Source organism: Rhipicephalus sanguineus, chromosome 2, assembly GCF_013339695.2.
Source record: "Rhipicephalus sanguineus isolate Rsan-2018 chromosome 2, BIME_Rsan_1.4, whole genome shotgun sequence".
In the NCBI taxonomy this organism is placed as follows: Eukaryota; Metazoa; Arthropoda; class Arachnida; order Ixodida; family Ixodidae; genus Rhipicephalus; species Rhipicephalus sanguineus.
In genome coordinates this window covers 134390523-134415410 of record NC_051177.1, presented here as the reverse complement: position 1 = coordinate 134415410, position 24888 = coordinate 134390523, and the positions used below count along the sequence as shown (strand labels likewise).

Genomic DNA, 24888 nt, shown 5'->3' with positions numbered 1-24888 from the left:
GCAAGCAGAAGCAACGTACGTTTTCCCTTTTCTGCAAAGCTCGAATCCGGTACGTTCTATTTTGCTGCGTGAAAAAAGAAGTTAAACTCATAGAGCATTTACAGCGCATGCCGTATGCCATTCGCCGCAGTTAGGTATATATAAGTAATCTCGTCTCTCCCTTGTCTGTCGCCTTCTTGAGTCGTTTATTCTTTCAGCGTTATGTACCAAGTGACCCAGACTTCTAGCTTACTAAGTTGTCTTATTACAGTGTTACAGTAGTCTAGAGCAACCTCCTTCGATGATGCGGCTCTGCTCAGTTTTCTGAACAACATTACAGAAGTAAACTTGCGGTTATATATGAGAACGACAACTTAGGAATGAAATATATACGCTTTCACAACTTCATGACGTGATTATGTAGGGCTAAGTGGTGGCTGAGTTGACTGATGGTCAACTATGACGAAAACTAGCGAACTACACATGTGCAAGAAAAGCAAGCTAAATAAACGCAAAAAAGATTATCGATTACCTTTCAAATACGAAGTATTTCTTAGCGAACCAAAGGCACTTTGACCGTTTCTATCTATCTATCTATCTATCTATCTATCTATCTATCTATCTATCTATCTATCTATCTATCTATCTATCTATCTATCTATCTATCTATCTATCTATCTATCTATCTATCTATCTATCTATTAGCCTACTTCTGGGCGCATTTGTGGTCACCTCCTTAACTTTTAAATTGGCATAGGAGGACGTGTGTGTATTAAGAACACGATTCGCAGGCCATAACATTAATAGCGCCGCTTCACTGCCGCGTACGTCATGTAATTCTTTCCGCCAGTCACATGTAACACCTACCCGCATGATTCGCATACTGCAGCTCGTGGATTGCGCGGGTATGCGCCTCGAGTAGTGGTCGTGCTGGTGGTAAAAATGTATTACATAAACGGGTCCTGAGGGACACCCGACTGTTTGTCAAGGTGTAAAGGCCACCTTCCACGTCGGCACGGGCAGCCTTAGGGTCTCCGTCGCTTCTCGGGCCTTCTCGACAGCCCATAGTTGGTCTCGTAGCTCACTGCTCGTTAGAGCGTCGTCCCATTTGTTCTTGTATTCCAGATAGGAGGCCTACGTCACGCATCCCCACGACATGTGCCCCAAATGTGACAGACAGTCTCTTTCAACTCAGACTTTGGAAATCTTAATGCAGCAGAGTGAAGGAGCTCGTCTCTCAAAAAATGCAGTGCCAGCGTTGGACGTGTTGTGGATGGGGGAAATATGCTGATGGAAGCCAATAAATGAAAATCACGGCGCGAGCCGGAATCGAACCTAGGCGTTCTTTATGGCAGCCATGAATTCCACCACCGGTTCACGCAGTGCAATAAACAGCTGCGGAAAAAGGACCTTATGCAAACCTCGTGTTAGGAAAATGCGAACTGTGCTTACAGTATTGGCTTTCCGCGTTTACGTCAATGTAAAAAAAACATTACTTATGCACACCTACATGAATCCGCTAGCTATAATCAAGCGCTGTGTCAATACGCCTACGACAGCTACTTATATGCACATTATCGCGTCGTAGCATGCCCTTCATGGCGATAAAACTGATGTATTTTCTCTAAAGTGAGTGTCGACGTTACGTAAGACCGTGAGCGACGCTATAGACGCAAGTGTATTGGGTGTGCCTAGTAAGCTCATTAAATTCGCACAACTACTCAATTTATACAGATACGTCGACTTATTTCGTAACGCTTGGTTCAAAGAAAATAATCAAGCTTACAGAGCTACTGGCTGACTGCTTCGCACGAAGTTGATCCCTACAATGCGGTGGATCTGCCAATTTTTTGTGTTTTGTATATGCTTTCAGTTCGCTAATTTTCTTCCTAGTTGAAGCATCAGAACCTTTTAGATGTATAGGTTTGATGTATAGGGATTGAGCACCCGTTAAAATGTCGTGGTGATGCCCTACATTCACTCAAGTGCGCATCGCGCAAAGAAAATTGGAAAAATATCTTACGTCAGAGTGCAGTTTTCCGCACCGGAAAAATTGGTGAGCGTGTGTGGGTTGGTTAACCCGGGCGCCAAGCAAAAACGAGGCTGTGAAAAACAATACAACAAAAAAGTTTGTTCACTGTGCTGAAGGAGTGGTTTACTCCCTTGCACTTTCGTGCGGCAGAAAGTATGTAGGACAGACAAGGCTCCTTTGGCCTGTTTAAACAACAGGCCAAAGGAGCATCATTACAAAGTAACGCTAGTAATCGCTGGATATCTGGCATCCATTGTAGAGATTGCGGTTTCCAACTAATCTTCGAAAATTGCTGCATTTTAAGAAAAATATGGCCATAAACTGACGCGTGAGATAATTGAAGCAGCTGAATTTGCGCACGTGGGCGACGCGTGCGTAAGCTTGGCGTCAGTCGACCTAAGTAAAACAGAAATAGATTTCCTTGCGTCACCATTAGAAAAAGTGTGCATCATTCTTCATCCGTTCGCTTCACATCAGTAAAATGATTGTGACTTGGCGGTTTGGCATTGGTAGAAGATCACTTTATGGAATGTTGTTTGTTTTTCTTGCTTATATTCATTCGCTCGCTCTTTCCTCGCTCATGTTTTTTTCTATTTATTCCGCCAGAAAAGAGAATAAACTTCATCGTTCAAAGTTAGCGCTTTCTTGTGTGCACGTCTTTCTTCTGTCCCGTCGATTAGTAGGGCTATACAATGTACAGTGAGGTAAGAAATTATGCATATGGAAGATACCTAACAGCCCCAAGAAGCCCAAGTCAAACGTAATTATGCGCTTAAGTGGTTGTTTGATATCACATTAAAGCTAAAGCTGTACTGTCGATGCAAGTATTGACTTCTGACTGGAAAGAACAAAAGCATGGCTGATCACTCTTTCGTAGGAATCGGTATAACATGAAAGTGAAACGTCTTCACAGGGGTAGTTGAGCGTTTATTGTGCATTGTTGCACGACAAGGGCGAAGGAATGAATGCTATTGCGAAAAGATAGTTGTACCCTCTGTCATAGGAATCGGTATGACACGAAAGTGAAACGCCCTTACAGAAGCAGTTGATTGCTTTAGTGCATTGGTATATCAGAGATTGTACAATGTCTAATGTTGTTTGGCAGATGTAGCACCGCCTGATGTGGACGCACTCACGTTGATGCCTAGTGGCACATCTCCGTACCAACGACTAAAGCCCATGGTCATGATTTAAACCTTGCGGTAGCTGAAGTTCTTAACGTATACGTGGTCACCGCAGATGGTGAATTCCGCGCAAATATGGCATCAACAAGCACATAATAAACACTGATACTCGATATGCACTCCTTGAAAGCGTCGTGAAACGCGAAGAGAAACGCCACGCGCGTTGTGTCTTCCCTCTAGCCTGGCAGTTAATTCTCACAGGGCGAGCGGAGAACGCTGCGCGACAGCCAGGCGAGCGTTGGAGAGCTATTTTTCAATATGGATGAACGCTATGAGCGATGCTTGAGCTGAAGCCACCACCTCGCGGTGTGTTAAACAAAATTACACTTCTATAAGAAACGCGCCGAATGGGATGGTCGCAGCAATGGCGCGTTTTATATGCGAATGCATTTCTTAGTCGGGCTATGTCAGGCGTCTGTCGGTGTCCGCGCGCCTCTCCGCTCTCACTCCCTTTCCCACAGCAACAGCTGCGGGCGGGCGCGCTTATCCTCGCCCCTAGCAACCGGAGCAGGTGGTGCGGACGGAGTAGCGGATAGTGAGTGGAGAGGAGGAGCGCGCTCCGGCGTGTGAGGGCGCTCGCATCGCGGGAGCTCGGTGGAGCTCCCGCGTGTGTGGACAGAGTGTAGGAGAGGATAGGTGCAGTGCTTCGCCGCTCCTTCTCTCGCCGTTCGTTCTCTCTCCTCCCTGCGCCACCGCCTCAATGCAGTGCGTTTGAAACGCGATTGTAGCGTCTGTGCTGCCTTGGAACAGCCCTAAAACAGCGCGTTCTAAACGCGTTTGTGCTGCATTGAAGGCGGTGGCAACATCCCTGAGGTGATTACGAACGCAAGTAGGAAGCGTTCGTTGAAAGAGGCACCCAAAAGGGAGACACTTGAGCGCGTCGATGTGTCCAGCTTTACGCCATTAGAAATTACTACGCCGTGTACTCTCGGCGCAAGAAATGCATTCGCATTTCCTCACGATTCCCTTTGGGGACGTGGGGGCATTTTTTTCTAGCCTGGTGGCACGCATGCACCACCCCGTTAGAAAGGGGAAGCTCATAGCATCCATCCATCCACCCATGCAAGAGCATTGTGAGAGGAAAGTGTGAAAGATATAAGGCGCGTTCATGTAGCCTCCATTATGTGTTTGGGGGTAGCTCAGTGACCTAAACGCCTGCTAGCCATCGTCGCGGACCGAGAGGTCATGGGTTCGGCTCCTGTCGACGGAACTTTTTTTGATAGGTTTTTCTTTATCATTTGATGGCGTTCAATTTGCTGACGTATTTCTGTGACGGAAATACGTCATGAAAATCTTGGTGGACCCCGGCATAAAACACTTTCGTATTAAAAATTGTAATGTGACGCGAAGACGGGCAAGCAGCCTGAAACTTGCAGCGCGCCCTAAAGTAGAAAAGACCTGCGTAATTTGTCCCGTAATCTCCCAGCTAATATCAGACACGAATATGTCATGCGCCAGCCATTGATTTTCAGGTATTCTCCTTTGGCATTACTCCTAACACTGTCAGCTCAAACCTTGAGTACTTCTTATAGGCGTAAAGAGATTAGTACGGAAAAGACCATGTCTGTCCCATGCATGTTCATTTTCTTGATCAGTATTTCTTGCAATTTCCGTCCATAATCGAACTACATTTTGCCAGCATGTTCACGATGGTGATCATATTCAGTTCCTTAACCATTTCACATTGTAGTGCTTCTATTACCGCTATCTCTGCCGTGTGAAATGTGAATCATTGTATGTAAAGGTGACGTATTGTAATAGAGATTCAGTGGATATATTCTTTGGACGATTATTATTCCAGGTGCGGTCTGTTATGCGAATTGCCATCGTGAACAGGTTGTGCGACACAAAATAAACGACCGGCATCCACTCTCTCAGAAAAAAAAATTACTTGTTAGTTTTTTGATGACCCCGGATTTGTCATGTATATATAACTCTCTTTAAAGATACACGTTAAAGGGCCACTAAACCACCAACAGACGCTCGCCTCCTCCTCTCCCTGCCTTTGCTCTGTCGACAACAGCCACCGTGACGACACCTGTACGATTAGGTGACGTCGCGAGCAAGAGACGCTGTCAGTGGGCGAACAAGAGCCTGTTTTCTGCTAGCAGATGCGCGCGCTTTTTGCGTTTCCACCTCGGACGCTGAGGAAGGGCACTCGGAGAGGTGGATAGACGAGCCGACGCTCTAGGTGTTATTGGCCGACGAACGCAGCCTAGCGAAGGAAAGAGCGAAACGAGAAAGCGCGTGCAACTCCGCCAGCGTTCGCTGTAGACTCGTGCACAACTGCAACGCCGCAATTAAATTTCGACCTCTGGATGGTTTAGGGGCTCTTTAAGTCGCTTGTATAGAAACACACCCCCCACGACTCTCTGAAGAAAGTATGGTGATCTGTATTCTTCTGATTTTAGAGTAACATTAAAATCTGGATGCCTTGTATGCTGAAGCCTACAAACATTTATTATAATGTGTGCATTGTATTTGAATTTTATCACGGTTGTCTTGCTTTTTGCAGCTTACATTTACGACAGATATGTCCATGTGAGGGCGCTTTTCATGTGACATAAGTTCATGTGACGCGAGAAAGCTACAATAATTCTGAAAAGAGACAGGGCGTGCAAACATGGACACAAGAAAGAGATCAGGACACCACAAACGCCGACTAACAACTGAAGAGACGCACAACGGCTGAAAAGAAAGAAGGCACGAAAAATTATCTGCGCATGCCCTTGCAACCGGCGAACCTATCAATCCGGCACGCGTGGCGGTCTACGTGGAAGATAACTGTTAAGGCATTTGATTTCATCTTTATGCAAGTTAATCGACGGTTGGCTCACGCATGCGCTACCACTTTTCTCGATATGCCATGCTTCAATCATCAGGCGCGTTTCTTCATTTCTATGCCGGTACAACACTGCGCATTCATCGAATTTTGGCGTGCACTTGCAATCTCTACAATGTAAAGATAGATTAGAAGGTGAGCCTCCTGTTAGCGATCTCTTATGTTCCAACAATCTCTGGTTAATGCATCGGCCCGTCTGTCCTACGTAGAAGCGGCCGCAGCTGAAAGGAATCTTATACACCACACTCGTACGGCAATCAGTGAATTTGTTGGTGTGTTTTACGAAACAATTATCGATGCGCTTCTTGTCTTTTACTCGCTCATTCTTCCTCTGCACAGCGGCACAAATCTTACCTAGCTTATTGGCAGCCGTGAAAACAACATTAACGCCATTATTAACGCCATTATTAACGCAACATTAAAGCGATAGGAAGAAACGTGTCGTAGGTATTCCGTACATTCATTGCATATCTCACAGGCTAAAGAAAGTAGGAAGTAGATACGGCGTCAATGTTGTTTTCACGGCTGCCAATGAGCTAGGTAAGATTTGTGCTGCTGTGCAGAGGAAGAATGAGCGAGTAAACGACAAGAAGCGCACCGATAATTGTTTCGTAAAACACACCAACAAATTCACTGATTGCCGTACGAGTGTGGTGTATAAGGTCCCTTTCAGCTGCGGCCGCTTCTACGTAGGACAGACGGGCCGATGCATTAACCAGAGATTGTTGGAACATAAGAGATCGCTAACAGGAGGCTCACCTTCTAATCTATCTTTACATTGTCGAGATTGTAAGTGCACGCCAAAATTCGATGAATGCGCAGTGCTGTACCGGCATAGAAATGAAGAAACGCGCCTGATGATTGAAGCATGGCATATCGAGAATAGTGGTAGCGCATGCGTGAGCCAACCGTCGATTAACTTGCATAAAGATGAAATCAAATGCCTTAACAGTTATCTTCCAAGTAGACCGCCACGCGTGCCGGATTGATAGGTTCGCCGGTTGCAAGGGCATGCGCAGATAATTTTTCGTGCCTTCTTTCTTTTCAGCCGTTGTGCGTCTCTTCAGTTATTAGTCGGCGTTTGTGGTGTCCTGATCTCTTTCTTGTGTCCGTGTTTGCACGCCCTGTCTCTTTTTAGAATGAATACGTACCAACTAGCTCAGCTCTCTGTTATTCTAATAATTCTGATATTCGAGATAGTATGTCATTTTGAAAGCAGAAAATTATTTTATTTGTACTGGCCGAGTATCTTCCCCATGTGTGTCGTCTGTTCTGATATCATATTTCTTTCGAGCTGTCAGTTAAGAAACCGTATTTGCTACCTTTTTTTTCACCGTGAAGGGTAAACTACGGCGCAGCTACTGCTGCGCTTCTTGCAGACAGCGCGACAAGTGAGAGTGTGGCTAGCGCCTATTTACAATTCGCAACAGAAAACTATGAGTACCGCAGATCACACGCACAGAACAAATAGTCTACTGATGTGTTTCAGAGGGCTTGCCATATTTATTAAAATTTTGCTGTGACGCACCTTCAATGACATTTTGTCACTTCGTCAGACGAAGCACTTTCAGACGTAAGAGCTGTTCGACGTTTGGTCGCGCCCGAAGTCCTCACTTTCAAGAATAAATAAATCCGGGCCTAGATATTCAATTATGAATATATAAAACTACATGCGATCTTCGTATTCCTCAAAAGTTGATATGGAAAAGTTTGATGCTCTACGAGGTTCCGCTATAACCATCTACCCTCAAGTTTATAATAAATGCTGAAGTTACAAGCTTTCATTATTTAGTCTTTTCAAGCTACCTTTATTGATGGTACTGGGGCCTTGATGTAGAGTCTCTGTCAGAAGATGACAGCTGCCTTCCTTTCATATGGTATAAAACGCATATTGCCTCGAAGAAACACCTTCTTATTTGTTTGCAAGGTCCCCAAGGATTGCAGTTAAAGATTAGGACCAAACGTTTTATCTTTAGAAAGCGCAAAGCTCACCTATTTTGATGGTTCTCGTCTTCCATTTCTGAAATTATGAAGATGAAAGTAGTGTTCAAACACATATCGCTTAGCTATTTCAGCAAATCTGTGTCTCAGATGCAACAGCTTCGACAAAAATATTATTCTTTGGTTTCTGTCAGATATCTCTGAAAGTCTTAACCTAATGAAGACGAACCAGAAGTATTGATTTCGTGTAAATAACCATTCACTTTTATTTTGATTGCATTTGGCAGTAAAGGGACATCGCCGAAATGCGTTCGTGGAATGCGTTGGTTGTCCTCACTTTGCAGGTAAAAACATTTTTCCCCATATACTTTAAAGATCACGAACATGAAGAACCAATGTCTCATCAGCCCCCACATATATACACCCTAGAGGGTCTCAACGTTTCTTAGTTTTGTTTAGTTTCTTTGTTTCCTTCGCAACACTCTCAAAGCAAATCATGAGTTGAAACATTAGTTAATGTGCACGGGAAAGTTCTGGACAAGCCTGACGTATAATCCATGAATATTGTGCTGGTACCAATATTCTAAATCTATATGATGCGAAGAAGCTTGCGTTATCTCATTAAACTGTTAATTTTAAAACTGAGGTACTAAAAATATGTTGCTGGTCCTGCTGGTACATACCTAAAGAAGCGAAGAAACCCAGCTTCTTTCCGAATTTCACAATGCTCTAAGCTGCTCTTGAAACGACGATAGGGTAGTCAAAGTCGTAAGGTATGTTGAGGATGTTTTGTTGATCTTCTTCAACCTGACGGATCCTTTGTACCTAGAATCTGTGTGTGGTGATAGTTTTCGCTCATTCAAAGCTTGCAGCACGACTCTCAAGTTTACTCAACAACTCCAGACAATGCAATAAGGTTGTGAGACACAAGACTAACCTTCTATGAAGAGTCACGTGTGCTGGATGTATGCGCCCCGTATCCAGAAAAAAGCTTCTACCATTTGAGTTGTCACACTCTAAAATAGGGAAGCGTGCCATAGCCTCTTAAAAAATTACTTAAAAATTATTGTTAGAGTATAATATGAAAGCGTATCTACGAAAAAAAATATTTATTGAATATTGCATAGAACATTTATACTGTTGTGCTCAGTACAATAAAGAAAAGAAAAACAAAAAAATGATATGAAATACCTAAAATGCTTCTTCAACCGTTTTCTATGTTAGAGGAGAGTTTGAATGACCTAGCTCAAAAAGTGCACGATTTAATTTTTTGTATACCTTGTGAAAGCTAATTGTTACATCAGGTTGCACGTCTATATTTCTTTCCTCTAAAATTTTTCTAGGCAAATTATTGAAAAAATGTAATTAAGAAGATGAATTAATTTATATTGATCCTAGGCATTTAGGCATTTTGGCAAATTATGCCAAAGAGCAACAGCAAAAAAAAGATCTGAAACGGTACGACTGAACACTGCACCAAAATATCCTAACGTAAGGCTTCGTCGCACTCTAATAAATGTTCTAAATTCGTAAGATTCAAAAATGTATTCATACTTTAATATCTGGCATTTAGAGATGGATGGAGCCATGTCTGGAAGCTGTAAGATGTAAAATGTTTTTCTAAGGTCGGTGTGCTACTAGGCAGAACAGACGTTACAAGTTGCGTTTGTCCGGTCGTCAGGTTTCTTGATCTCATAGCATTTTTATTGTTTTTTTGTTCGCTTCGTCAATCGGTTGGACGACAATACCTATATAGAGTTGCAGGAAAATGAAATTCACAATCTGTGCGGCTGTGACTATTTCCCAAGAACCATCATCATCGGCAAAAGACTGCTCCTAGAGGATTTGCAACCACGCATACTCATTTTTGTTAACACAAACACTGTTTATTACTTTTGCTGTGAAAAAGACGCGCAAAACGCCGATTTTCCTTGGGAAACCTATTGCTTCACTGCACAACACTACTCTGAGGACATGGCCGAGTAGCCTTGTTGGGCTGACTATTACTCTCTACTGGCTGAAGATGATGTCACCAAATCTTTACCATATACTGTTGAGACACTACAAATAGACTATATAATAGTGGCAACATCCTCACCACATTTCAGGCGGACTAAAGAATCGATATGCCAGAAAACGTAACGCACTGATCAACACCTGATTACAATCAGGGATCATTGTATGGTTCTTTATCATCCGAGTTACAGTTCTATAATTTAACATCATCCTCAGAGTCACATCCGCTAGAAACAGCAGAAACATTGCTCGCAGACACAACAGAATCGTGCACGAAACTGCGCTACGCTGTGTACTTTACGGCTTCTGTCGTATCTCAAAAACGACTGTCGGTAAAACGTGAAAAAAAAATTGAAGGCTGTGTGTAGGTTTTCGCGCTGGCCATGCCATGATGCTGGCGCCACGAGTGCACGCAGTGGTGAGCGCATGTGAATTTCCTGTAGCAAACGTTTTGTCTGACTGCTTCGTTTACCATAGCACTGTGCCCGCGACAGGCTCTGACAGGCTTTGACAGGTGCGTCGTAGCATTCATGAAAGCAGGGAAAATGTGCCGGGAGTGCGCGAAATTTCCGTCCCATTAAAACTGGCAGAACCCCTTATGACTGACAAAAATTTGGAGGCACAAAGGAACAAGGACAAGAAATGACAGGACTGGTGACAGGACCCCTTATGACTGTCTAAGACGATTCGAATGCGCAAGCCGAGTGTTTCAACAGCGCCGCAGTCGACGCAAGCTGACGAAGGAGCTCCCCGCATCCGCTGTTTTCGTTCCCCCGTCCATGCCGAGCCAGTCCGCTGGGAAAAGAGGAGGGCGCGCTCTCGCCGGGAGAAACCAACCATGGGGAGAAGAGGAGGGGGGCGTCCATCGGCGGCCCGCTCCTCTGGGTGGTCGCGCTGCAATTCTCGCTGAAAATTACATCGCGCGGAATCGACAGGGTTGGCGTATGGTGTCAATGAGGTCGCGGGAATATGCGCCTGTTTAGCCAGATCGTCGGCAGCCTCATTTCCCGCGATGCCAACATCGGAAGGAAGCCACTGGAGTACAACATTACAGCCGTGCTCCTGAACCGACCGCAGGCTGTGCGCATCACGCCGTGAAAGTGGCGGGCCGCGTTCGTCCCTCATGAGCTGTCGCAGAGCTGACCTTGAGCTCACCTTGAGTCACAATAAATCGCAGCGTTCTTGATGGTAAGTGACTAACGAAGGAGGTCAGCAGCCAGCTGCAAGCCGACGAGTTCTGCGGTAGTCGAGGAGGCACAGAAGCCGAGGCGGCACTGCAGGGCTTTGCCGAGCTCAGGGGCAATGCAGGAGGCCGCAGCGGAACGGTCTCTTAGCACAAAGCCATCAGTATAGACGTGTTCTGCCGGCTAGGTCGTCGTACATCCTGGCCGCGGCCTCCCGAGCGATGGCACTGTGTGGTGTGTTGTGCTTTGAACGTATGCCCGGCAGTTCAAAGTAAACACAGAGGAGCGCTCACCGGTGTGGTGGGGGCCAGCGCGCACACGGGGCAGGCTCGTCGACAACAACATCCTTGTGAAGGTCGATGATTCGACCGACTTGAATTCGACCGACTTGAATTCGACCGTGCTGTCGACAGCACAAAGTCGGGCGAGTACAGGACCAGCGCCGGGTGCACGATGTAGGCGCTCCACATGACACAGGGCGCGCAGATCCGCTGTAAGCGACGCAGGCTACGTGCGAGTTTCTGCCAGAGTCTCGGCCACACGAGTATGGCGAGGAATGCCGTGGCACATTCGGATCACTCGCCGATGATCCCGGTCGATCGCACGCCACTGTGGGGCCTGAAGGGTGCAGAGAGGGCGAGCGTAGTGCACAACGGACAGGGCCATTGCTTCGTATATGGTTCACGCGAAGGCGGGCGGGCATCCGTTGCCGCGAGCGAGGAGTCGACGCATACAAGACTCCACGCGGCAAGCGTCCTGCCGAATGCGCCGTACCGCGGGTAACCACCGTAGACGATTGTCAATGGTTAGCCCCAGGTACCGGACATTCTTTTTCCAAGAGATACTCGCACCGTCGAGCTGAAGGCACGGGAAGTGGCGGCGGGCTCCAGCACGAGGGTGATCAACGAGGGCATCGGTTTTCGTCGCCGAAATTGAGAGGCCAATATCACTGATAAAGTTCGCCACGCACTGCAGAGCCATCTGCATCCGCCCGCGGAACTCAGAGCACCTCCAGGTAGGACCGCGAAACGTAGAGGTCAATGTCGCCCGCGTAAATAACAGCGCGCACTGGGAGAATCGCCGTTTCAGGGAGGCACTTCACAAGTGTTGCAAGCACCAAGTTGAAAAGAAACGGGCTGACAACACTGCCCTGCGTCACACCAGTGCGGATGGAACGCGGTGAAATGGTCGCGCCTCCAACGCGCAAGGTCCGGTCTGCAAGGAAGGCCAGAACATAATCGAGAAGCCTGCCTTCGACGCCCATGGAGCGCACTGCACACACGGTGGAAGCGTGGGGCAGCGAGTCGAATGTCGAATGGACATGGAGAAGCAAGAGGATGGCAATCTCCTTGTCGGGAAGAGCCAGCTCAAGTGTGCTGAAAATGACTGCCAGGCAATCGGCTGTCGCACGATGCTGTCGGAAACCGCACTGCTTTGGGGCGAAGACGTTGCGCGCATCCGCAACCCAGTGCAGTCGATGAAGGGTCATTTCCTTCATTGTTTTCCCAGCAACTGAGATGAGAGAAATCGGCCGATACGATTTGATCGTACGGGGCGACTTGCCTCGCTTGAGGACTGAGATGACAGTTGCCGTGCGCCACTGGTCAGGAAGGGATCCAATTGCGAACACCCGGTTATAGTGTTCCAACAGGGTGGGGCGCTTGGAAGCGTCGAGATTACGCAAGAGATCATGGGTTATTCCATCTGGGCCAGGTGCGCTGCGTTGTCTCTTTCTCAGGAGAACGTGCTCGAGCTCGAAGAGAGTGAAATCCTCCTCGCACAGCGAGCGGATGTCTGTCGCGAGATTCGGCTCAGGGGGAGGTAAGCGTGGTGCAGTGTAGCTGGCGGCGCGCACAGCTGCACCAGGGGCAGCGGCCGCAGCAGGCACGGAGGAGGAGGCAATTAGTTCGGCAAGCTCCATTTCCGAAATGCCACGCCCCACAGCGATGGCCAGCACAGGGTAGCGTGGATCCTTGGGGCTAAGCATCGCTCGCTTTATGCACCAGCCGCGGCCACGGCGACGTGGGTCCCTTAGTGACGAGCAGACTCCCGTCCAGCTGCGGTCACGAAGCCGCTCAGCGTGACGTCGGCACGCCGCGTCGAGTCTGTTGTGTAGCGTCCAGGGATTGGTGGCGGTGGAGCGCAGCGCCTGTCCTTGAGGGCGGCGGCGGACTGCACGAAGGTTTAGAAGCTTCACGTCCGGGCAGGGTGTCCCCGCAGGCACGACACATAACATAGCTATATATATAGCAACGGGGCAGGAAAGGGAAGTGAGGATGATGAGGAGTGATGTGAGGCTGAGGAGTATAGAAAGCAGGAACGGAGAGAGTAAAGCATAGCAAAGCCATGTATGGCGTCACGCAGGCAGGACCATTATAGCATAGCAGTGCATAGCAAGGGGCGGGAAATGGAAGTGAGGATGATGACGAGTGATACGAGGGTAAGGCATAAAAAGGAGAAAGAGAGAGAGTAAAGCATAGCATAGCCATGTATAGCAAAGGGGCGGGAAAAGGAAACGAGGGGAAGGAGGAGTGATGTGAGGGTTAAGAGGATAAAAAGCAGGAAGGGAGATGGTAAAGTTTAGCAGTCATTTATGGTGTCACGTAGGGGAAACCATGCATAGCATGGTCATCTATGCCAAGGAGATGGGAGAGAGGAGAGGGTGAAGAGAATGGAAATGAGGAAGCAAGAGAGTAGAACGTAGCGTAGCCATGTCTGGCCTCACGTAGGCAAAACCATCTATAGCAGAGCCGCGCATATTGTCACGTGGTCGTGACGTCGACGAAGACAGCAGTCAGCGTTTGCAGGATAAAACTGTTTATTTGGCCGAACTTGTGGCCGGAAAATGAGAACTCGAACTACAGCAATACACGCTGTACAAAGATAGCGGCGAACAGGGCGTCGTCCGTCGATCAAGTGACAAGCGGTGAAGCGCGTCGGCATTTAAACATGTGCCGTCGAATATTCCAGCGTTATCGCTGGCTGTCCTGCAAATTCTAGAATAAGCTCGAGTGTGCGCGTCTTGCGCGCAATCTTAACAAAACGATCTACAATGATCGCGAAGGTTCTCTAACAATGAGGCGCGGTTCGCGCTGAGCGTTGCCGACAGTCTTTGTGGCCGAAAACCGAATACAGCAAAAGTGATAAAGAAACGCACGTGGCAATGCCCCCCTCTGAAAAAGCATCGTCCCGATGCTTTAAACAGAACAGGCCAATGCATGCAACAATAAATAACAAGAATAAAGCAACAAAGTAATATAAACAATAAGCACAAGAAAGAAAGCACAATAATAAAGCAACATGACAGTCCTCAGATTTGCTAACGTGCGTAATATGGTTTGAGGCGCACGACATGGACGACTTCAGGTCGTGCACGGCGCCGCTGAGAGTTCGTAATGCCGTCAGGGACAACCTCGTAGTCGAGTGCGCCGAGGCGTCGAAGTACCCTGTACGGTCCGAAGTATCGTCGAAGAAGCTTCTGAGTCCCCATCGGCGTATTGGCGTCCATACCCATACACGGTCACCGGGTTGGTATTCCATGTGGCGTCGTCGAAGGTTGTAGCGGCGGCTGTCACTCATCTGCTGGTTCTTGATCCGTAGGCGGGCGAGCTGTCGTGCTTCTTCGGCGCGCTGTAAGTAAGCGGCGGCGTCGAGATTGTCTTCGTCGGTGACATTGGGTAGCATGGCGTCGAGCGTCGTCGCCAGGCTTCTTCCGTAGACCAACTTGTACGGCGTTATCTGCGTCGTTTCTTGGACGGCCGTGTTGTAAGCGAAGGTCACGTACGCAAGGACGGCGTCCCACGTCTTGTGCTCAACGTCGACGTACATGGCCAGCATGTCGGCGATGGTCTTATTTAGACGCTCTGTGAGGCCATTGGTCTGTGGATGGTAGGTGGTGGTGCGGCGGTGGCTCGTCTCGCTGTACTTGAAGATCGCCTGAGTTAGGTCCGCAGTAAAGGCGGTACCTCTGTCTGTTATGAGGACCTCTGGGGCGCCATGATGCAAGACGATGTGCTCCACGAAGAACTTGGCTACCTCGGCGGCACTGCCTTTGGGCAAGGCCTTTGTCTCGGCGTAACGGATGAAGTAGTCAGTTGCTACGACGATCCACTTGTTGCCGGAAGTCGACGTCGGGAACGGCCCCAGTAGCTCCATCCCGATTTGCTGGAACGGCCGGTGAGGTGGTTCGTCCCGCTGGCCTAGTCGGCGGTGCCTTCCGTCGCTGGCAATCTCGGCAAGTCTTAACGTAGTGGGCGACGTCGGCAGGAAGGCGTGGCCAGTAGTATTTTTCCTGTATCCTCGCGAGCGTGCGGGAAAAGCCGAGGTGGCCAGCCGTCGGGTCGTCGTGCAGGGCCTGCAGAACCTCTGGTCGCAGTGCCGAAGGAACAACGATGAGGTAGTCGGCCCGGGCCGGAGAGAAGTTCTTCTTTACGAGGACGTCGTTTTTCAAGAGAAATGACGCCAATCCCCGCCTGAATACTTTTGGAACAACGGCGGTCCTGCCCTTGAGGTATTCCACAAGGCCCCTGAGTTCCGGGTCGGCTTGCTGTCGTTCAGCGAAGTCGTCGGCACTTATGGTTCCCAAGAAGCAGTCACCATCGTGGTCGTCCTGCGGCGGTGCGTCGAGGGGGGCACGAGACAAGCAGTCGGCGTCGGAGTGTTTTCTTCCGGACTTGTAAACGACGGTAATGTCGAATTCTTGAAGTCTTAGGCTCCACCGCGCGAGGCGACCTGAAGGGTCCTTCAAGTTGGCTAGCCAACACAAGGCGTGGTGGTCGCTCACAACTTTGAAGGGTCGGCCGTAGATGTAGGGGCGAAACTTTGATGTAGCCCAGATGATGGCCAGGCACTCCTTTTCTGTTGTGGAATAGTTGATTTCTGCCTTTGATGGCCACCGGCTAGCATAACTGATGACCCTTTCCAATCCGTCGGTCTTCTGCACAAGGACGGCGCCGAGTCCTACGCTGCTTGCGTCGGTGTGGATTTCCGTATCGGCGTACTCGTCGAAATGCGCAAGTATCGGAGGCGTCTGCAGGCGTCGTTTCAATTCTTGAAATGCCTGAACTTGCGACGTTTCCCACCTGAATTCGACGTCGGCCTTCGTGAGTTGCGTCAGTGGTTCGGCGATCCGTGAAAATTCCTTGACGAAACGTCTGTAATAGGCGCACAAGCCGAGAAAACGGCGTACGACCTTCTTATCGGTGGGCTTCGGGAAGTCAGCGATGGCAGCTGTTTTCCGCGGGTCCGGGCGAACACCATCCTTGCTGATCCAAGAACAAGAACATGACCCAAGAACAAGAGCTCCTCGTACGCGAAGCGGCACTTTTCAGGCTTCAAAGTGAGTCCGGAGGTCTTGATTGCTTGAAGTACAGCTTCAAGGCGCCGAAGGCGTTCGTCGAAGTTTGAGGAAAACACAACGACGTCGTCCAAGTACACGAGACATGTCTGCCACTTCAAGCCGGCCAGTACTGTATCCATAACCCGTTGAAAAGTCGCAGGTGCCGAGCAAAGACCAAAAGGCATGACCTTGAACTCAAGCAGGCCGTCTGGCGTTATAAAGGCAGTCTTTTCTCGGTCTCTCTCGTCGACTTCTATTTGCCAGTAACCGGTCTTGAGGTCCATCGACGAAAAGTACTTTGCGTTGTGTAATCGATCCAGGGTGTCGTCTATCCGGGGAAGGGGATACACGTCCTTCTTCGTGACTTTATTCAGGCGACGATATTCGACGCAAAAACGTAGAGTCCCATCCTTCTTCTTCACTAGCACCACGGGGGATGCCCACGGACTCTTCGACGGCTGGATGATGTCGTCGCGTAGCATTTCGTCCACCTGTTTCTTCACGGCCTCCCGTTCCCGTGTCGAAACCCGGTAGGGACTCTGACGGAGTGGTCGAGCATTTTCTTCTGTTATAATGTGGTGCTTAGTAAGGAGCGTTTGTCGGACCCGCGATGACGACGAGAAACAGTCCTTCTTTTTCTGCAGAAGGCATCGAAGCTGTTGCTGTTGGCGAGCGGGAAGACTTGGGTTTACGTCGAAGGGTGGCTCAGGTGTTGGGGTAGTCTGAAAAGGCAAACGCATCGCTGACGGCCTTGATTTCTTCGATGTATGCGATCGTCATGCCCCCGCTCAGGTGTCTGTATTCTTGGCTGATGTTCGTTAGCATCACGCTTCCTTTTCCTTCATGCAACCGAGCAATGCCCCTTGCAACGCAAATGTCGCGGTCTAGTAGCAAACGATGATCGCTCTCGATGACACCTTCGATGTCTTCAGCTTTTTCGGTGCTGACGGGAATTATGATGCTGGAGCGAGGCGGGATGGTAACTTGATCCTCGAGCACGTTCAGGGCATGGTGACATGGATTCGTATCCGGCGGTGTCGTTTTGTCCGACGATAGGGTTATCGACTTGGTTCTTAAGTCAATGACGGCGCCATGATGGTTTAAGAAATCCATGCCAAGTATGACGTCCCTGGAGCAGTGTTGCAAGATTACGAAATTCGCAGGATACGTGCGATTATTGATTGTAATTCTTGCTGTGCAGACCCCAGACGGCGTTATTAGATGGCCTCCAGCGGTACGGATTTCGGGGCCTTCCCAAGCAGTCTTAACTTTCTTCAACTTCGTGGCGAAAGGCCCACTGATGACGCAATAGTCGGCTCCAGTGTCGACGAGAGCGGTGACGTTGTGGCCGTCAATGAGAACGTCGAGGTCGCTAGTTCGTCGTCTTGCGTTGCAATTGGGTCGCGGCGTCGGGTCACGGCTGCGTCGGTTTGTTCCGCTGCTTCGACGTGGCGTCGTCAGTTCTCCCTCAGGCCGTGAAGTTTCGACGTCAGGGCTTCGTTCGTCTTGCGGCGTGCTCTTTAGATTTCGTTGCGGCGTCGTCGTCGGCGGCGGAGGATCTTCGGTAGTTCGTCGTACAGCAACCGCATCTCCATCGGTTGCTGGCCCAAACCGGCCCAAACCGGCCCCGGTTTGGGCCAGTGTACTGCCGGCGGTGCGGAGACATGTAGCGGCCGGGCGACGGCGAGCGGGAAGGTCGTCGTTCTTGCCAGTGTGTTCCGATGAGGTAGTCGTCGATGTCCCGAGGCCGTTCGCCTGGCTGCGGGCGCGGCGCGTTGACGGCGAATCCTCGAAGCCCCATCTGTCGGTACTGGCAGCGGCGGTATGTGTGGCCGGCTTCCCCGCAATGATAGCAGAGCGGTCGGTTGTCAGGGGCACGCCAAACGTCGGTCTTTCGAGGGGCGCATGGTTGTCCTGTCGGCGGGCGGTATGGCGTCGGTGGTGGTGGCGGCGGTGCCTGACGTCGGAACTGCTGCGGCGGCGCGGCGTCTTGACGCGGGCGAGGAGGGGCGGCGTTGCGTCGGGCTGCAACAGCATAGCTCATGGCTTGCGGCTGAGGCAGTGGCGGGTCAAGGTTGCCCAGGGACTGCTGGATTTCTGATCGAACGACATCTGCGATCAAGTCCACTTGAGGCTGCGCCGAAGGTAAGAGCTTGCGAAGCTCCTCCCGCACGATCGCTCTGATCATTTCACGCAGGTCGTCGGAGCCGAGGGCATGAACAGCTGGGCTGTCTTGAATCAATCGGCGATTATATTGGCGGTTACGCATTTCCAGCGTCTTCTCAATCGTGGTTGCCTCTGAGACGAATTCTTGGACCGTCGAGGGTGGGTTCCGTATCAGCCCAGCGAAGAGCTCTTGCCTTACCCCTCGCATGAGGAAGCGGACTTTCTTGTCCTCGGGCATGGGCGTGGCGAAACAGTCGGGTCATTTCCTCTGCGAAGATGGCCACGCTTTCGTTTGGTAGTTGCACCCGTGTCTCCAGCAAGGCTGCGGCCCTTTCTTTTCTGACGACGCTTGCAAACGTCTGCAGGAAAGCGCTCCGAAAGGCGTCCCAAGTTCGAAGAGTGGACTCCCGGTTCTCGAACCAGGTCCTTGCTGCGTCTTCAAAGTAAAAGTAAACGTGCCGCAGCTTGTCCTCGGACTCCCAGTTGTTAAATTTTGAGACCCTTTCGAAAGTCTCGAGCCAGGTGTCCGGGTCTTCGAATGACGACCCGCGGAAGGTTGGCGGCTCCTTGGGCTGCCGGAGTAGGATCGGCGCAGGCTGCACGGGGTCGGTCATCGTCGCTGCGGTGGGTGTTGGGACCTTGGGCTGCCTGGTTTGTTCGGGAAGGAGCCCGTGCTCTGGCTGCAGTCCCTTCTGCCTGCGGCTTGTTCGACGATCCGGGTTTTCTTTGCTGTCGTCCTCCTCGCGGCTTGGGCTTGGGTCAGCGCTTCGCGGGGGCGTCCGGATCATAGAAGAAGCAGCACCTCCACCAGATGTCACGTGGTCGTGACGTCGACGAAGACAGCAGTCAGCGTTTGCAGGATGAAACTGTTTATTTGGCCGAACTTGTGGCCGGAAATGAGAACTCGAACTACAGCAATACACGCTGTACAAAGATAGCGGCGAACAGGGCGTCGTCCGTCGATCAAGTGACAAGCGGTGAAGCGCGTCGGCATTTAAACATGTGCCGTCGAATATTCCAGCGTTATCGCTGGCTGTCCTGCAAATTCTAGAATAAGCTCGAGTGTGCGCGTCTTGCGCGCAATCTTAACAAAACGATCTACAATGATCGCGAAGGTTCTCTAACAATGAGGCGCGGTTCGCGCTGAGCGTTGCCGACAGTCTTTGTGGCCGAAAACCGAATACAGCAAAAGTGATAAAGAAACGCACGTGGCAATATCAAGAGGTCAGGAATGGGTGTGAGGTTGAGGAGCAGAAAAAGGAGAAGGGCAGAGGACAAAGCAGATCATAGCTATATATGGTGTTAGGCAGGCAGAGTCATGTATAAAACAGCCACTTATAGCATACCCATGTATAGCAAGTGGGCGAGGAAGGAAAGTAAGGATGAGGAGGCAGGAAAGGAGGAAGGGAGTGTGCTATTATGACATGCTGTCGCTTGGCGTCAGGCAGGCAAAACCATGTATAACATAGCTTAATATAGAAGAAGGTGGGAGAACGAAGTGAGGGTGAGGAGGAGGGAAATAAAGAAGGGAGAGGGTATATCATAGCAATGCCAGTGAAGGTGCGGTAAAGGGGTGTGAGGGTGAAGAGGAGTGGTGTGAAGGAGAAGAGGAGGGAAAGGAGGGAAGAGGGCGCCATTGCATCATGAATCAAGGATGCCTTTCCCGCTATGGAGGCCTTGCAGGCGTCCGTAGCGGGAAAGCATTCCAGTGTCTACTTCTACTGTGGTATGTCGTCCCAAGCGCAGTTTGAGTCCACATAAGAATGCCTTACCAACGCCACCCCCCCCCCCCCCCGCCAACACACGATCCTTGAGTTCATCGCTGAAGAACATGTGAATCACTGCTCCGCAATTCCCACACCTTTCTCGCTGAGTGCAACTGCAAAAATTTTTATTCGGTACTCCTCAACGTAGTCGCATTTGTCTTACGAATTGTGCTTTTCACTGCGGTGCTAGGATGAGTGCGTGTGTGTGTGTGAGTGCGCCCTCCAAGTACGTATGTTGCGTTGCTTTACGTTTTGTTCCCCTCTCTCCCTTCTCGGCACGCTTGCAGCACAACATGGCGGATGTTACCCTAATCCCCATTCATATTCAGGCAGCTTTCTAATAACTATGCAGCAAAGAAAAAAAAAGCGGCGCGCCATACATCTGTTTCGGGGTGCACGAGGCTCATAATGTTAGTTGGAAAAAAGGCAATGCCTTTCCGTCGCTCCGGCATAAAAAAATTACCATTTTTGGCACAATGCAAGGCACATAAGAGGGGCTTTTTGTAATGATAGCCCAGAAGTAGTGAAAGTGAGCTTTCTGGGGAGCTTCTGAATGTAGGGACATAGGCATCAGGTCATGCGGCTCATGCGCGACACGCGCAATACATTTACAGTCGAACTAAAACTGGTGACAGCGGTGACATCTCTAAATACTATGCACGCTCATAAGGCACGAACTGTTCCACGCGACCAAACACTGCCGGTGTTCAGGGCCATTTGAAAGCTATCTGGAGAAGTGACAGCACAAACGAACGGTCTTCCTTTTTTTAGAGAGAGAGAGAAAGAAAGAATTGGTTCAAAAACCGAAGCACTATTTTTTTTCTCTTTTTTTTCTTGGAGAACGGGAGAAGGGGGGGGGGGGGCGTCACGCTCATTTACAGAATCCTCAAGGAGATTAAGGCAACACCCAAGAAGCTCTTGGGGGTTGCCGCAACACTAAAAAGAAAAAAAAATGCTGCAAGACGGATAGACCGGAGCACAGTTTCCTCCCCTTTTTCAAAACATGACTGAGTGGCGTCGACTGGTGGCTCAAATACAACTACTCGCAAGATGGCGACAAGGAAACCGCCACCTTAAAGCGTCATTGCTATATGCGTATGGGTATAAATAAGCTGATGTACAAATACATAAACAATAAAACCTCAAAATTTATGAGCGCGCAAGTTCTATTCTACTAATTAAGGCCATGAATATTTTGCGGCAAGCTCACTTAACACAATTTTTATAGCCTCCCATAGTCTCTAGGCTAATGCGAACATGTCTGTCCGTCATGTGTTTTTCTGCATTTATACGACACATTAATTTATCAAGCCTCCGCTTAAACAACCCTAAGCCATAAGTTTTATTTTCCCATGAAGTCGTGTGTTCAACGTGGGCAGTTGTACATATTATATGACAAAGCTTTTTACATATCACATATTCCTCTTACGCGTGAGACTGATGTGATTTTGTGGACTTACGAAACGCTTATATTTACAATGTAGGGTAATCCCCGCAATAATTTTTAATTGTATCTCAAGTGCAGAAGGTCCGCGTCGCGAATTTCAACGTAAGAACAGAAATAAAATATTTTTGACTAAATTAGGTAAACCATGGCCACATAATCACTTCGACCACCTATACTGAAAATGTCTACCACTAGTGAAAGATGATCAAAGATGATTTTAAATCCTGTTATGGAGGTTCTATATGATAGAATGCAACATATATATATATATATATATATGTATGTATGTATGTATATCCACAAAACATGTTTGACATTCTGAAATGTTCTGTTCATGTGGCAAAAGCATACTAAAGCCGTTGATGTTATCTACTGAATGAGATTTAAGTTGGATATTATTGTGAGTGTTCGTACGTTTACGTGCTGTGTAAAAGAGCAATGCGTGATTGACAATTTCTGGTGTAATTATAGCTTTGTACTTGACGGAATGATTCCTTATGATATTATTTTCTAGTAGGAAGAAATATTTTTAGTAATTATACAAGGCATCTTGGATGACAGCAAATGATGTGAGCTATCTTATCATTTCAGCTTGTTCAAAGAGAAGGTAAGTCATTTTTTATATGTGCACCTGAAGCCTGGACGTGCCTATGTTGGTGCGAACTTGAAATCAATAAAACCTCTCAAGGGCTATATCACTGACTAGGTTAGAATAAGATAATGAAAGAGCTACACTCTGCTCTTATTAATTGTGCTCAGAGGTAGAAAAATCTTCAGTCACATCTAGCTTGAAGCACTGAACGGAATAGCAAAATCTTTTTTTTTTTGACGAGGTATATATTGCGTGATTATTTGCACAGCGGAATATAAAATGAAGGCTTACTAACCGCGTAAATCTGCATAACTGCGTACAACCAAATTTGAGCATCCGTATCGATTACTCTACAAGCGCACTATACTCTACATAACGTAATATCCCAACAATCACGTCGGGAAAAATCGACCATTCAAAACCTGCGCCTACTTATCAAGTTTTTCGCGTCATTCTGTAGGCAGAAGTGAAATCATAAGGTAAGCGACTTTCTTAAAGAGTAAATTTGTACAGGATCCTGTACAAATTTACTCTTTAAGAAAGTCGGTTACCTCGAGGTTCTGCTTTAAGTGGTATATAAGAATTTGCAATGAAATACCTTTAAAGGAAGAAGCAAGTAAACAGAAAGACGTTGGGTGGACAATGGAAGGTTTGAAGGAGAGCGATTTATAAGAAAAATGAAATTTGCACTGCATCGCAAAGCTAGAGGAACAGCGAAGCAGGTCGATCCGATGGCTGCAAAAAAATACGGTGAAATAGCCAAGTTTGTGCCTAGCAAACCGTAACAGCAGCTAAGTTTAGACCTATTAAAACCTAGCAAAATCTTTTTCTCCTCTTCCTGCCCACATGGGCATAACAACTGGACATGTTTCTCCTCTCCCGCGTCTCTCTTTCAGTCTGTCGGGGAGGAGCCGCCAGCCGGCGTTCGCGCGCGCCTTGAGAAAGCTGTTTTCGTCACGTGACTCCCGCGCCAGCATTGTGGATGTGACTCCCTCGCCGGCAACAGCGTGCTGCTGCTTCTCGAGCGGAAGTGCCGATGGGCGGGACGCCGCCGCGGCATGCTTTCCGCCACTGCGCGCATAGACAGCTGTGGGGGTCGCTATGGCGATGGCTCGGTGGTGACTGCTCCTCGGAGCGGCGGCGGCTTTGTTAGCGGAGGTTACTGCCAGTTTTAGGAGCTTCGCTGGTAAAAAGACAAAAGGTTATGCTTCGAGGAGCACATCCACATAGGTAATCAGGCGTCCATTTGCAAAGCTTCGACGTGGGAAGTCCACCTCATTCTCTGCCGTGAAAACTGAGGAGGCCTTAATGCAAGTTTTTTTCTTCTTTCGTCGTACAGAAGGCTCTACATATTAGCCTAATCCGTTCTTTTTTTATAATTAGGTAGAACGCAGGGGGCAGCATTAGGGCACTCGTACGAATAGCAATTATCAGATCCACAGTCGCTTGTGTTCTGCGGTGATGCTTTCTCATTGTTTCATTTATACACCTCCCAGTTTGACCGTGGCAGTTGTTCTTACACGTAAATGGATTATTTAAAGTAGTTCAGCATGCGAAGCCATGAAACGCGCTGCGTTGGTCTAGGCGCAAGTGGTTTTCATGGGCCTATTTACCGCAGTAGCTTGTCAGGAGTGGATGATCTAGTGCTGTGACATTGCTGCCACCGTGCTTCGAAAAAGATATTTCCCTGCACGTTGCAAGAGATCACGAGGCTAGGTCACAATAAAAGGCCGATCCACAGGCCGCCTTCTCGCCCATCCCCTTCTATTTAAAGAACATTTATCTCGTGAACCTTTCTCTGTGGGCGGCACGTTTTTGAGGCGTTCTGACTAGCAAGCATATCTCTGTACAACCACAATATGCTAAGAGTGCCACGAAAGCAACTAAGGGTGATTTCTTTTTTTACGACTTTTGAGTTCACCAAATATTATCCGCGAATATATGTAACACACTATCTAAAGGTGGGACAAGTGTTGTAGTGATTTTCAGGCCTCACATTCACGCACGAGATGCAAATAAAGGGAGGGTAACATTTGCAATTTCGTTGAATTGTTAATGAACATGGATTGGTGATTGTTATCCCTGTATTTTCTTCGGAATGTTGATAAACATGCAACACAAGCTCGGTGACATTGAATGAGAGCTTGTTGATATGAAAGAAGCAATGCGACAGAACACTGCGATTTTTTATCTGGAACAAAATTGAGGGCCACAAAACGTCAGCTCATGAATGTTGGCTTCTTCTTTGTATATGTGAGCTGAACTATAAAATGAATCATATGTCATGAAAACTATTGCCCACAATGTGTTTGCACTGACGCCGTACTTCTCAAATTTTCTCGAAATTTTATTTTTGAATTAGGTGTATTTACTTTAGTTAACATATATGAAGAAGCAAGCA

The 24888-nt window shown here is 48.4% G+C and overlaps 1 long non-coding RNA gene across 1 annotated transcript; it reads left to right on the top strand.

The window, feature by feature from the left end:
* On the top strand, positions 1–24887 carry LOC119383685 (uncharacterized). The gene is made up of 3 exons (XR_005181707.1): positions 1–49; positions 22487–22502; positions 24850–24887. It is a non-coding gene; the product is annotated as an uncharacterized LOC119383685 (long non-coding RNA).
* Position 24888: the final 1 nt, after the last annotated feature.